The 10416-nt window shown below is 46.6% G+C and overlaps 1 non-coding gene across 1 annotated transcript; it reads left to right on the plus strand.

Moving 5' to 3' along the window:
* Window positions 1-2178: 2178 nt before the first annotated feature.
* On the plus strand, window positions 2179-2312 carry LOC116886004. Its single transcript, XR_004386076.1, has one exon. It is a non-coding gene; the product is annotated as a small nucleolar RNA SNORA17 (small nucleolar RNA).
* The last annotated feature ends 8104 nt before the right edge of the window (window positions 2313-10416 follow it).

The following is a 10416-nucleotide window of genomic DNA, read 5'->3' on the forward strand; positions in this document are numbered from 1 at the left end:
GGTCCCAACTCAAAAAAAAAGAACCAAAAAAAAAAAAAAAAAAAGTAGACTGGGAAGATGGTTTCCACCAAGCCAGAGACAACCACTTACCAATCTTCATAGTCGTCCTCTAACTTCCACATGCATGCCACAGCCTGAGCACTCCTGGGCATGTAATTCAGCCCACACACAAAGGGTGGGTGGGTCGGTTGGTTGGTTGGTTGGTTAATGGCCCAATTAATTGCTCTTCCAGAGGACCCACATTCTGTTCTTAGAACCTACATGGCAGTTCATAATTCCAATTCTAGGAGATCCAACTCCCTCATCTGGTCACCATGGGCACAAATATGTGGCATCTATTTACACACACTCAACTAAATAAAACACTTCTTTAAAAAAAAAAAAAGTACTGGGTTGGGGATTCAGCTTGCCTAGCAAACGCAAGGCCCTGGGTTCGGTCCCCAGCTCCAAAAAAAAAGAAAAAGAAAAAAAACAGTACTAAGGGGGCTAGCAAGAGGGCTTAGCATTTAAGAGCACTTGTTACTGTCACAGAGGACCTGCGTTTGGTGTCTAGCACCCACCCAGTGGCTCCCAATCAACTCCAGTTTCGGAGGATCCAACATCCAGTTTTAACCTCTACCTGCACAAGGCACACGTATGATGCCCATACTTATACGCAGGAAAAACACCCAGACTAAAATAAATCTTTAAAAAAAATTTAGAATAAATAAGACTAGATAAACGACACCTACGATAAACGACATGCCTAGTATGTTAATTAGGGTTTCTTACCGAGACACGGGCAACTTTCTTACTTTTTTAATTTATTTGTTGGTGGTGGTTTGGTTTTTCAAGACTGTTTCTCATTATATAGCTCTGCTGTCCTGAAACTCACTCTGAAGCCTAGGCTGGCCTAGAACTCATGGAGATCTGGGATTAAAGGCATTAATCACCACCACCGGCTACGTGGGTCGTTTATTACTGGTCACTCCACTGAAATAAAAAGGCCCACACCCTTAGGGGATTCCTGCATGCTAGCCAAGCAGACAAGCTATGTCTTTAACCCTGAATTGTTTCCCTTTATTTTTATTTTTAATTTTTTTCCTCATGCTTTTTGTTTCCTTGCATTTTGGGGTTTTTTTTGTTTTTTTGTTTTTTTGTTTTTTTTGTTTTTCTTTTCTATTTTTCGGAGCTGGGGACCGAACCCAGGACCTTGTGCTTGCTAGGCAAGCGCTCTGCCACTGAGCTAAATCCCCAACCCCGCATTTTGGGGGTTTTTTTTGAGGCAAAGTCTCCTGTAGCAGAGGCTGGCCTTTCAGCTCAGGATGACCTTGAACTCCTGACCTTGATCCTCTTGTCTCCTTCTCCCCAGCACGGAGATCACAGGTATGCACCACCATGCCTGAGTTACAGAGTGCTGACAATATAACCCAGGACTTTCTTGCATGCTAACCCTGTTATAATGAATCATCTTTAAAAAAAAAAAAAGATTAATTTTGGCTTATGTATAAGAGTTTGTGTGCGTGTTCAACTAAAACCAGAAGAGGACATCTGTCCCCTGGTGCTGGAGTTACAGGCAGTTGGGAACCAAACTGCCGTCCTCTGAAAGAACATCAAGGGTTGGGAATTTAGCTCAGTGGTAGAGCGCTTGCCTAGCAAGTGCAAGGCCCTGGGTTCCGTCCTCAGCTCCGGGGGGCGGGGGGGAGAAATATCTCTCAAATAAATAAAGTTTATAAAAAGAAAGAAAGAACATCAAGCCCTTTTCTCCCCCATTTCCCCCCCCCACACTCACCCCCCAAGACAGGATTTTTCTGTGTAGCCCTGGCTGTCTTGGAACTCTGTAGACCAGGCTGATCTCGAACTCACAGCTGCTTGTCTCAGCCTCCCGAGAGCTGGGATCAAAGGTGGGCAGCATCACCACCCAGCTGCATCAAGCCCTCTTAATTGCTAAGTCATCTCTCCTGTTCAGCGTCCACAGTTCCTTCCTACACAACTTTTCTCTCCTGTCAGTCTCTAGTGACTTCCCACAGCTTTGCCTACCCTGCCAATTTTTACCAGATCTTGAACCAGAAGCATTTTGAATTGTTTGTCATCTGTAGTTACCTGACCATTCTCTTCCTTAAAACATCTACTTCACTGCTCACTTCAACAGTCAGCCACATTTGATGTTCCTAGCCAAGATTCAAGTGTGGATTGTCTCCTGCCCCTAGAGGCATTACGGGTGCAGCTGCTGCGAGTCACATGTGCGTCAGGAGGTAGCAGAGAGGAGAGAGGCCATGTCTATGCGCAGTGTTCTGATCTGTGAACATCTGGATGATTAGTAGCCTAACATTCCCTGAAGAAAGCAAGCCTGAGGTGACCAGCAGTCCAGCACCAGGAAGGCCCAGGCAGGCTCCCACAACAGGAAGCAAGCTGGAGGCGAGAAGAACCACACCTCAGACCGCTGGTCCTGGGCGGGAGTGTGCCTGAGACAGATGACCCTTGCCTGGGGCCACATGGGCAGGGTGAGAAGCAAGCCTGAGACAACCACAAGACTGCCACCATAGAGCCCCAAACAGGAAGCTACCCTGAAATGGCCACCAGTCTGGCACTCCACAGGCCTCAGGGGGCAGACCATGCCCAATAGGACCCCTGCTTGGCACCATAATGCACAAGTGGGATAAAACAATTCTAAGGCCACTGCTGAGATGACCCCAAATATTCAAGAGACCCTAGGAGCTACCAAGGGATGCAAGTAAGTGGTGGAGAAATGGAAGAGAGAAACAGAAGGATGTGGACACAAGAGAGGCAGAACTAGAGACCTGAGGGTAGTCAAGACTGGCCTGATGTGAGTGACCGATGATGCCATCTGGGACCATGGTGGGGTTCTAGCTGGGCTTCCACCAGGAGCCATGTTTAGATCCATGGCCTTGCAGCAGCAGGAGTCTGTTACCACCAAAAGCCAGGTGAATGTCCCTGATCTGGGCTGCCAATTGGGGACATGTTGCTATCTGAGGGCTGTGCAGAACTGGCCCCATCCCTCACCTGGGCATCATTGGAGACCTTGCCCTGGAGTCATGAGAGCAGAAGAGCTGGCCCGGTCCCTCGCCAGCTGGGAGAGCAGAGCTTCAGAGAGCAGGCCCTGCACCTTGCCTGAGCAGCACAGTAGAACTGACTCTGGTTGTGGGGATTTGAATGATCTGGCCCCAAGGATGTGAGCAAGAGCTAAACCTGCCCCTTGTCTGCCATGTGGTGATACAGGTGAGGGGGAAGCATCCCGTCACCTATGGCAGAGAGAAGAACTGGTCTGGAGGTCATCAAAGTGGGAGAGCTGGCCCTGTCCCTTATGTGTTGTAGCACCTAAGCGGTATGGCAGGGAGCCGGTCATGGACGTGGGGGTTATACCTGAGCCGCAAAGGTATGAGTATGGGAGAACTAGCCCCACAACTTGTCTGCCATGCCTTGTGGCAGTGGGGGTGAGAGAGAGATGCCTTTCCCTATCCTTGCCCCTTAACACCTAAGCAGGCAGGAGAGCTGGCCCTGAGATCATAAGAGCAAGAAAGCTCATCCTGGCCCTCACCTGCTGCAGTACTTGGAAGATCGGGTCCTGTACCTCACCTGGGCATCAGGGTAGAGCTGTCCCTGGATGTGGGGGTTGCAGGTGAGCTGGCATGGAGGGTATGAACACAGGAGAGCCAGTCCTGTCTTTTGTCTTCTGTACCATGGCACAGACGAGGGAGAGATGCCTTCCTCCCCGCCCCCTCACCCTTTGCCTTCTGTGGTAGCTGGCCCTGTGAGGTCCAAATTGAACCTCTTCTGGGACCTCTTGAATGAGACTCACAGAGGCGGGTGATCGATGCAAAAGCAAGAGGATTTTAATCATTCCAACACGTTGGGGTCATCACACTTCAAGGGGAATACGACCCTGAGCAGACTCTAACAGGGAGTTATATACCTTGAAAAGAATTGGGGCAAAATTCAAACAATTGGGGCAGAATTTGAACAGTGGTAACTAGGCAGGGTACTATTGGTGGGGTCCTGTACCTCAACTGGGCAACAGGGTAGAGCTGGCTCTGGCTGAGGGGGTTACAGGTGAATTGGACCCAAGGACAAGGACGTAAGAGTGAGAGCCAGTGGGCTGACCAGCTCAGATACATCTCAGGCCCAGATCCAGGCTTTGAATTGGCCCACCACAACATCTATGCCACCAATGAATTGTTGGGGTCCACAAAGGGACTGGTCCTATAGATCCAATACTACAGGACCTCAATGACACAGGGCAGCAAAAGGATATCTAAGAGCAGTCTCAGTGAGGTTCCAGTATTGATAGAGTAGCAGAAGCCAGAGGCCTCATACGAGACCTAAGAGTCATGGCAATGAACATTTGCAAACAACACTGCAACACACTATAGCTTCCACAATGAGATTGTTTTTCTCTGTCGTGGGAAGGTTCCAAGGGTGGAAGGTGGGTACAAGTCTAATTTCCTCTTCAGTGAACCTTTGGTATCTAATCATTTATGAAGCAAAGAACAGAGCACGTGTAAATTTAGCTGTGAGATTGGAGACCCAGTCCCTTCCTGTGGGGAAAGGACCCAGGACTCTCTCCAGTATCTGTTAGATGTAAATACTTTTGTTTGTTTTTTGTTTCATCCATATCTTCTTTTATTTTATTTAGTTTTTTATAATTGAAAATCATTTTTTTTTCAAGACAAGGTTTCTCTACGTTGCCCTGGCTGTCCTGGAACTTGCCCTGTTAGACCAGGCTGGCTCAAAACTCAGAGATCTCCCTGCTTCTGCCACTGACCACCTCCCATATCTCCTCCCAACTTCTCCCCACCCATCCAGGAGTCAAAGAAGAGGGAGTCTTTAAGGTCCTTTAAAAAAAATCTCTTAGGATATTTCATGGGATGTAAGATCCCACTTACTGTGGGCCTGGCAGAGCATTGGTCCCCAGGGTCCATTATTTGGCTAGATGTAGAGTATAGCCTCTTGTATCTTTTCTTAGAGTCAGCTTCAAGCTGCATACTTGCCAAACTCTAATTTTTCAAGTGAAAGGAAGAGGACATAGGTCCGTATTTTTATTTCTTCTCAACTTACCATGAGTCCAGGCTACCTTGAAATTTGTGGTCTTCATAGCTCAGCCTCCCATGTGCTGAGATAAGAGTCATGGATCAATACATCAGTTGGTGATAGAGACGCAGTGTCCCATGCAGCTCTTACAAGTCCTCATCCTGCTCAGTTTCTCTAGACCATGAGTCAAGCTAAATTAGGACTGTTGGGTTCAATATTGGAATGACTTTAAGGGCTAGCTAGTTAAGCAAGTGGAGTAGGAGAATATATTTACATACATACATACATGCATACATACATACATGCATACATACATATTTGCATGCATATGTACATACTTACATGCGTGCATACATATTACATACATACATACATGCGTGCATACATATTACATACATACACACATACATACATATTGTTCGAATTCGGGAATCATCACACAAACCATATGAACACTGATCTCAGTTGAGCAAGAAGAGTTTATTGAATGCACACCCCAAGACTGATTGATCAGAACCACAGAGAGGATAATTTTGTGGTACCAGTCTGTTGTCAGGACAGGCCTTTTGTAGGAAAAACCAGGTTGACCAAAAGTTCAAAAGGCAAGGCAGGGAAAGGATACAACATTTTGGCTTCCCAGACAGCCTATTATCAGCTAATCTTTAAGGTGATTGGTCCTGAGTGAGGTAAGCGGTGTGGTGGATGGGTGAGGAACAGGGGAATTCCAGAACATTGAGATAACAGAGCATGAGAATTATAATCAGAGCTTTTTGGCTTATTAGCAGCATTCTTCTATGTCAGCCATGAATAATTACATCTGGGAAGTGGAGTCTGAACCTGAGCTAAACTTCATCTTATGAGCAAGATGGAGACTGAATACAGAATTGCTACACTTATGTTAAAGGGAACAGGCTTCAACATACATGACTGCATAAACACACACACACACACACACACACACACACACACACACACACACTTCTTCAGTCTGTAGTTTCCTGACCTGGTTAGGTCAGGTCATACATATTGCAAGGCAGAGAGGATCATGACAGAGAAAAGCTGCTCATTTCACAGCAACCAGGAAGCAGAGGGAAAACAAAAGAAAGAGGAGTGGTCTGGGAATAAAATATAGCCCTCAAAGACATTCTACGAGTGACATATGTCTTCCTAGGTTCTGCCTCATTAAATTATGGTTCCTTCTGTAGGAATTCATGAACAAACTAATCCACTGGACATAGTGTGTCACCCCTCAGAAACACACGTCTTCCAACAAGGACACACCCAATCCTTCTAATCCTTTCAAATAGAGCTACTTCCTTGTGTCTAAGTTTTCAAATATAAGAGCCTATGGGGGCCATGCTTATTCAAACCACCTCATCCTCCTGCATCAGTCAATGAGATAGTTCCCTACAAACATGCCCACAGGCCAGTCTGATCTTAGGCAATTCCTAAGTCTTGGCTTTCCGCTTAGATGACTCTAGGACAATTAAAGGTACCTAAGACACCAAGCATAGCCTCAGATCTCCTCTTTCCCTAAGTATCACCAAGAACTCCCTAAGGCAGCTGTCCACATGGGCATTGCTCCTTTTGGCTGTCCCTTTAGAGAGACTCAGAAACACAGGCTCCTCTCTGACCCCACAACAGGCCCAAGTGTCTCCCCAGCTTGTCTGGTTTGAATACAAAAGTGTCTTCTACATGCTCATTCTTTGAAAACGTGTTCTCTAGCATAGGCTGCTGTTGTGGGGGTGGCCATAGAGCCTTCTGGAGGTGGGACTTACCTGGAGAAAGTGAATTGTTAGGGGCCCGTCTACAAAAGTTATATTTATTTTTCCTTTATCACATCTTTTACTTTGAATCTGTGAACCAAAACAAATCCTTCCTCCTGCAAGTTGCTTCTGTCAGTACTTTATCATAGCAGCATCAAAGTAACTAAGGCTGTACTCTGACCCCCTACCCCCACCCTAGGATATCCGTAGCCATTTTGTTCCATGCCCGCCAGCTATTTCATATCATTGCTGTAACATGTCTGCCAGTCACTGACTCAGAGAACTGACTCTGCTCAGTGCTGAACCTGTTGCCTGTCTGTGGATCCTGTTTCCTTAACTTGCCTGCCTTCCCTGGCCTCAGTAGGAGAGGATCTGCCTTGTCCTGCAGAGACTTACCAGGATGGGGTGATAACCCATGGTTGGGTCTCTCCTTCCCAGAGGAGAAGTGGGGGAATTGGGGGAAGAGCTGTGAGAGGGGATATGAGAAGGGGGCCAGGTGATTAAATGTAGAATGAATATATAAACTAATGAGAAATCCCAAACAAACAAATAATTGTAAGGATCTGTGATTCACCAAAGAATGATACCCAAGACTCAAATAGTATGCAAAGGTAAATAGTAAAGAACATTCTGTTCTGCAGATGTTCACCATGCAGGGTGGCACATTCACCAAGATGGTACTGCCTAGGTGAGCTCTCAGGCTCAATTTAAAGCAGGTTAGGGGGTCGTGGTGGGGGAGCTGAAAACTGTTGCTGGGGCAGCCTGGAAACTGTTGCTGACTCACTGCTCTTGCCTCGGGTCAGGTGGTGGGATAGCTTGTGATGGCTGGGCGGCTTCTGATTGGCTGTCCGTGGGCTGTGGCTTTTCCAATAACCGACTTGCCCAGTTTTGGGAAACAGAAATTTAAGCCGGTTTGAAACCTGTCATGGAGTCAGCCTGCCTCAGTCCTCTCGAATAAGTAAATAAATGAGTAAAATCACACGTGTTTACTTGTTTGTATATGGAGGTGTGTGTGTGTGTGTATGCCATGGTGTGAGTGTGGAAGTCATGGATAACTTGTGGGAGTTGAATCTCTCCCTCCACAGAGCCCTGGAGATTGAACTCGAGTCATGACACTTTGCAGCGAGCGCGGCTACCTGCTGGGACATCTCGTTAGCCCTGTCCCCGATTTTGAGCTGGGGTCTCATATATTTCCTACTGGCAGCAACTCAGTAGCTACTCTAAAATGACCTTAACTCTTAGCCCTCCTCTCTCCCACTCGGTGCTGAGATAATGGTGAAGCTTAAGTTAAATTACTCCAACAAACGCCACTGAGAACCAGACTCGAGAGGATTGATCAGAGTTTAAACTTTAAGCAGAGTTTAAAGGTTGTTTGAAAAACGAGCTTGCTCATGTATTCCTCTTACCTTAGAGAATTTTCTTTTGTAAGTTAAACTGTTTTCTTTAAGTTCCCCCTTCCCCTCTGGGGTGCACTGTTTCAATCCAGGCATAGAGAGCAGAGCCGGTAAGTCCAAAATCAAAGTCACAGACATTCTGGTTGTAAACAAGGGGTATTGGCTATTTAAACTCGCCTTTTTGAGATACTTCTTGGGAAAAATAGAACAATGTTTCAACAGGAAATCTTGACAGGAATTTGGACTCTGTCAATTGTGTCCAAGTTCTTGATTGGCCAGTTTGAAGCAAAAACCAGAAGCCAAGGAGTGTGTCATAGTTAGGGTTTTTAGTGGTGTGATAAAACCATCACCAAACAGCTTGGGGAGGAAAGGGAAGTTGGGACAGGAACTCAAGGCAGAAACTTGGAGGCAAGAACTGATGCAGACACCATGGAGTGGTGTTGCTTACTGGTTCCTCCCTTTCTCCCTCTCTCCTCTCCTCCTCTCTCTCTCTCTCTCTCTCTCTCTCTCTCTCTCTCTCTCTCTCTCTCTCTCTCTCCCTCTCTCTCCTTCCTTCCTTCCTCCTCCTCCTCCTTACCTCTCCCTTCCCCTTCCCTTTCTCCCTCTTTCTCCCTCCCCTTCTGTCTCACCATGGCTGTCCTGGAACTCAATCTGTAGACCGTGCTGGTCTAGCGCTCCTAGAGGCCTAGCTGCCTCTGCCTCTTCAGTACTGGGGTTAAAGGTGTGCACCACCACCCAGCTGTAGGTGATCTGTTCTGTCACACTTCTTGTCCCTCACTCACCAAGAGATGGGATACCAGATGAGGAGAATTAGGGATGAACAATCAGGCCCTTCCTTTCCTCAGTCTCCTTCTCCCACAAACTTTACACTCTACTCTTCTCCGTCATTTTAAATTTTATTGATTCTTTGTGACTTTCCCATCACAAACCCCAATCCCACTCATCTCCCACTCTTCCTTCCACCCTTGGAACCTTCCCACAACAGAGGAAAAATAATCAGGAAACAAGTTGGTAAAAGGAAAATGAATGAATTGATTTTTATAGTTTGGTGATGATGAGCACACACGAACACCAAGACCACATGCAGTTAAGTGAGAACGACACACCAATGGGCGGGAAGAGCATCTGGAAGCTTGGACGAAGATAGCTCTCCTTCAGGAGTTCGCCAGCTGTTTTTCCAGTGCGTTAACTTTCCAAATAAGTAATGGTGTTTTTTATTACTTACTTTTAACTTTTACAAAAATACGTACCCGGGGTGTTTTGCCTGCATGTATGTCTGTGCCAGATGCCCACAGAGGCCAAAAGGGAGTGTCAGATCCCCTGGAACTGGATCTATGGACAGTTGTGAACCTCCATGTAACTGAACCAGAGTCAGCTGCGTCTGTGTTCTGAGCTGCCTTAAAACCAAGATACGGGCACATGGTTCCTATCCCAACAGTCCACAGGACAGAACTGTGGATGGGTCTAAGGTCATCCTGGTCTCATCGACTTCCTGGCCAGTCTGGGGTATGTGAGAATCTGTCTCAGAAAAAGAAGTCCTCTAGCCAGATGTGGTGGTGCACACCTTTAATTCCAGCACTTGGGAGGCAAAGGCAGGCAAATCTCTGTGAGTTTCATGTCTCGGTGGGTCAGTTGCTCAGCTGCTGAGTTTTAGGGAGATGATTGAACATGACATAAGCATTTAACTTGAATAATGGCTTGGTATATTCATGAGTTCTCACTGAATGGACTATACTGAGGCAGGACCTCAGTAGAAGCATGTCCCTCTAGGTATGTTTCGAATGCTTATTCCCAGACCTATTCTCTTTGCTCTTTTGGTTTTGTTTTGCCTTTTTTACTTGTTTGTTTGTTTAGTTTTTCAAGACAGGTTTTCTCCATGTAGTCCTGGCTGTCCCAGAACTTCCTCTGTAGACCAGGCTGGCCTTAAAATCAGAGATCCACCTGCCTCTGACTCCTGAGTGCTGGGATTGAAGGTGTGAGTCACCAGTGCCCTAAAGAATTGGATCACTTATAAGATGATGGCACATTTGTGGAGACATAGAGAAGCAGCTCCCAGGCAGGGTCAAGTAAGGACTGGCGACAGGTGCAAGTAGGGGCTGGAATGAGAAGAAAATGTTTTTCTCGCTTGGCCTTAAACTGTGTTCTGCTGTGTCCTGTTTCTGTGGAAGCGGTTCTCACGCTCTCTTGGTAATGGCGAGTATACTTTGATAATAAGAAGAGGGGTGGAG

This window comes from Rattus rattus, chromosome 16, assembly GCF_011064425.1.
Source record: "Rattus rattus isolate New Zealand chromosome 16, Rrattus_CSIRO_v1, whole genome shotgun sequence".
NCBI lineage: Eukaryota > Metazoa > Chordata > Mammalia > Rodentia > Muridae > Rattus > Rattus rattus.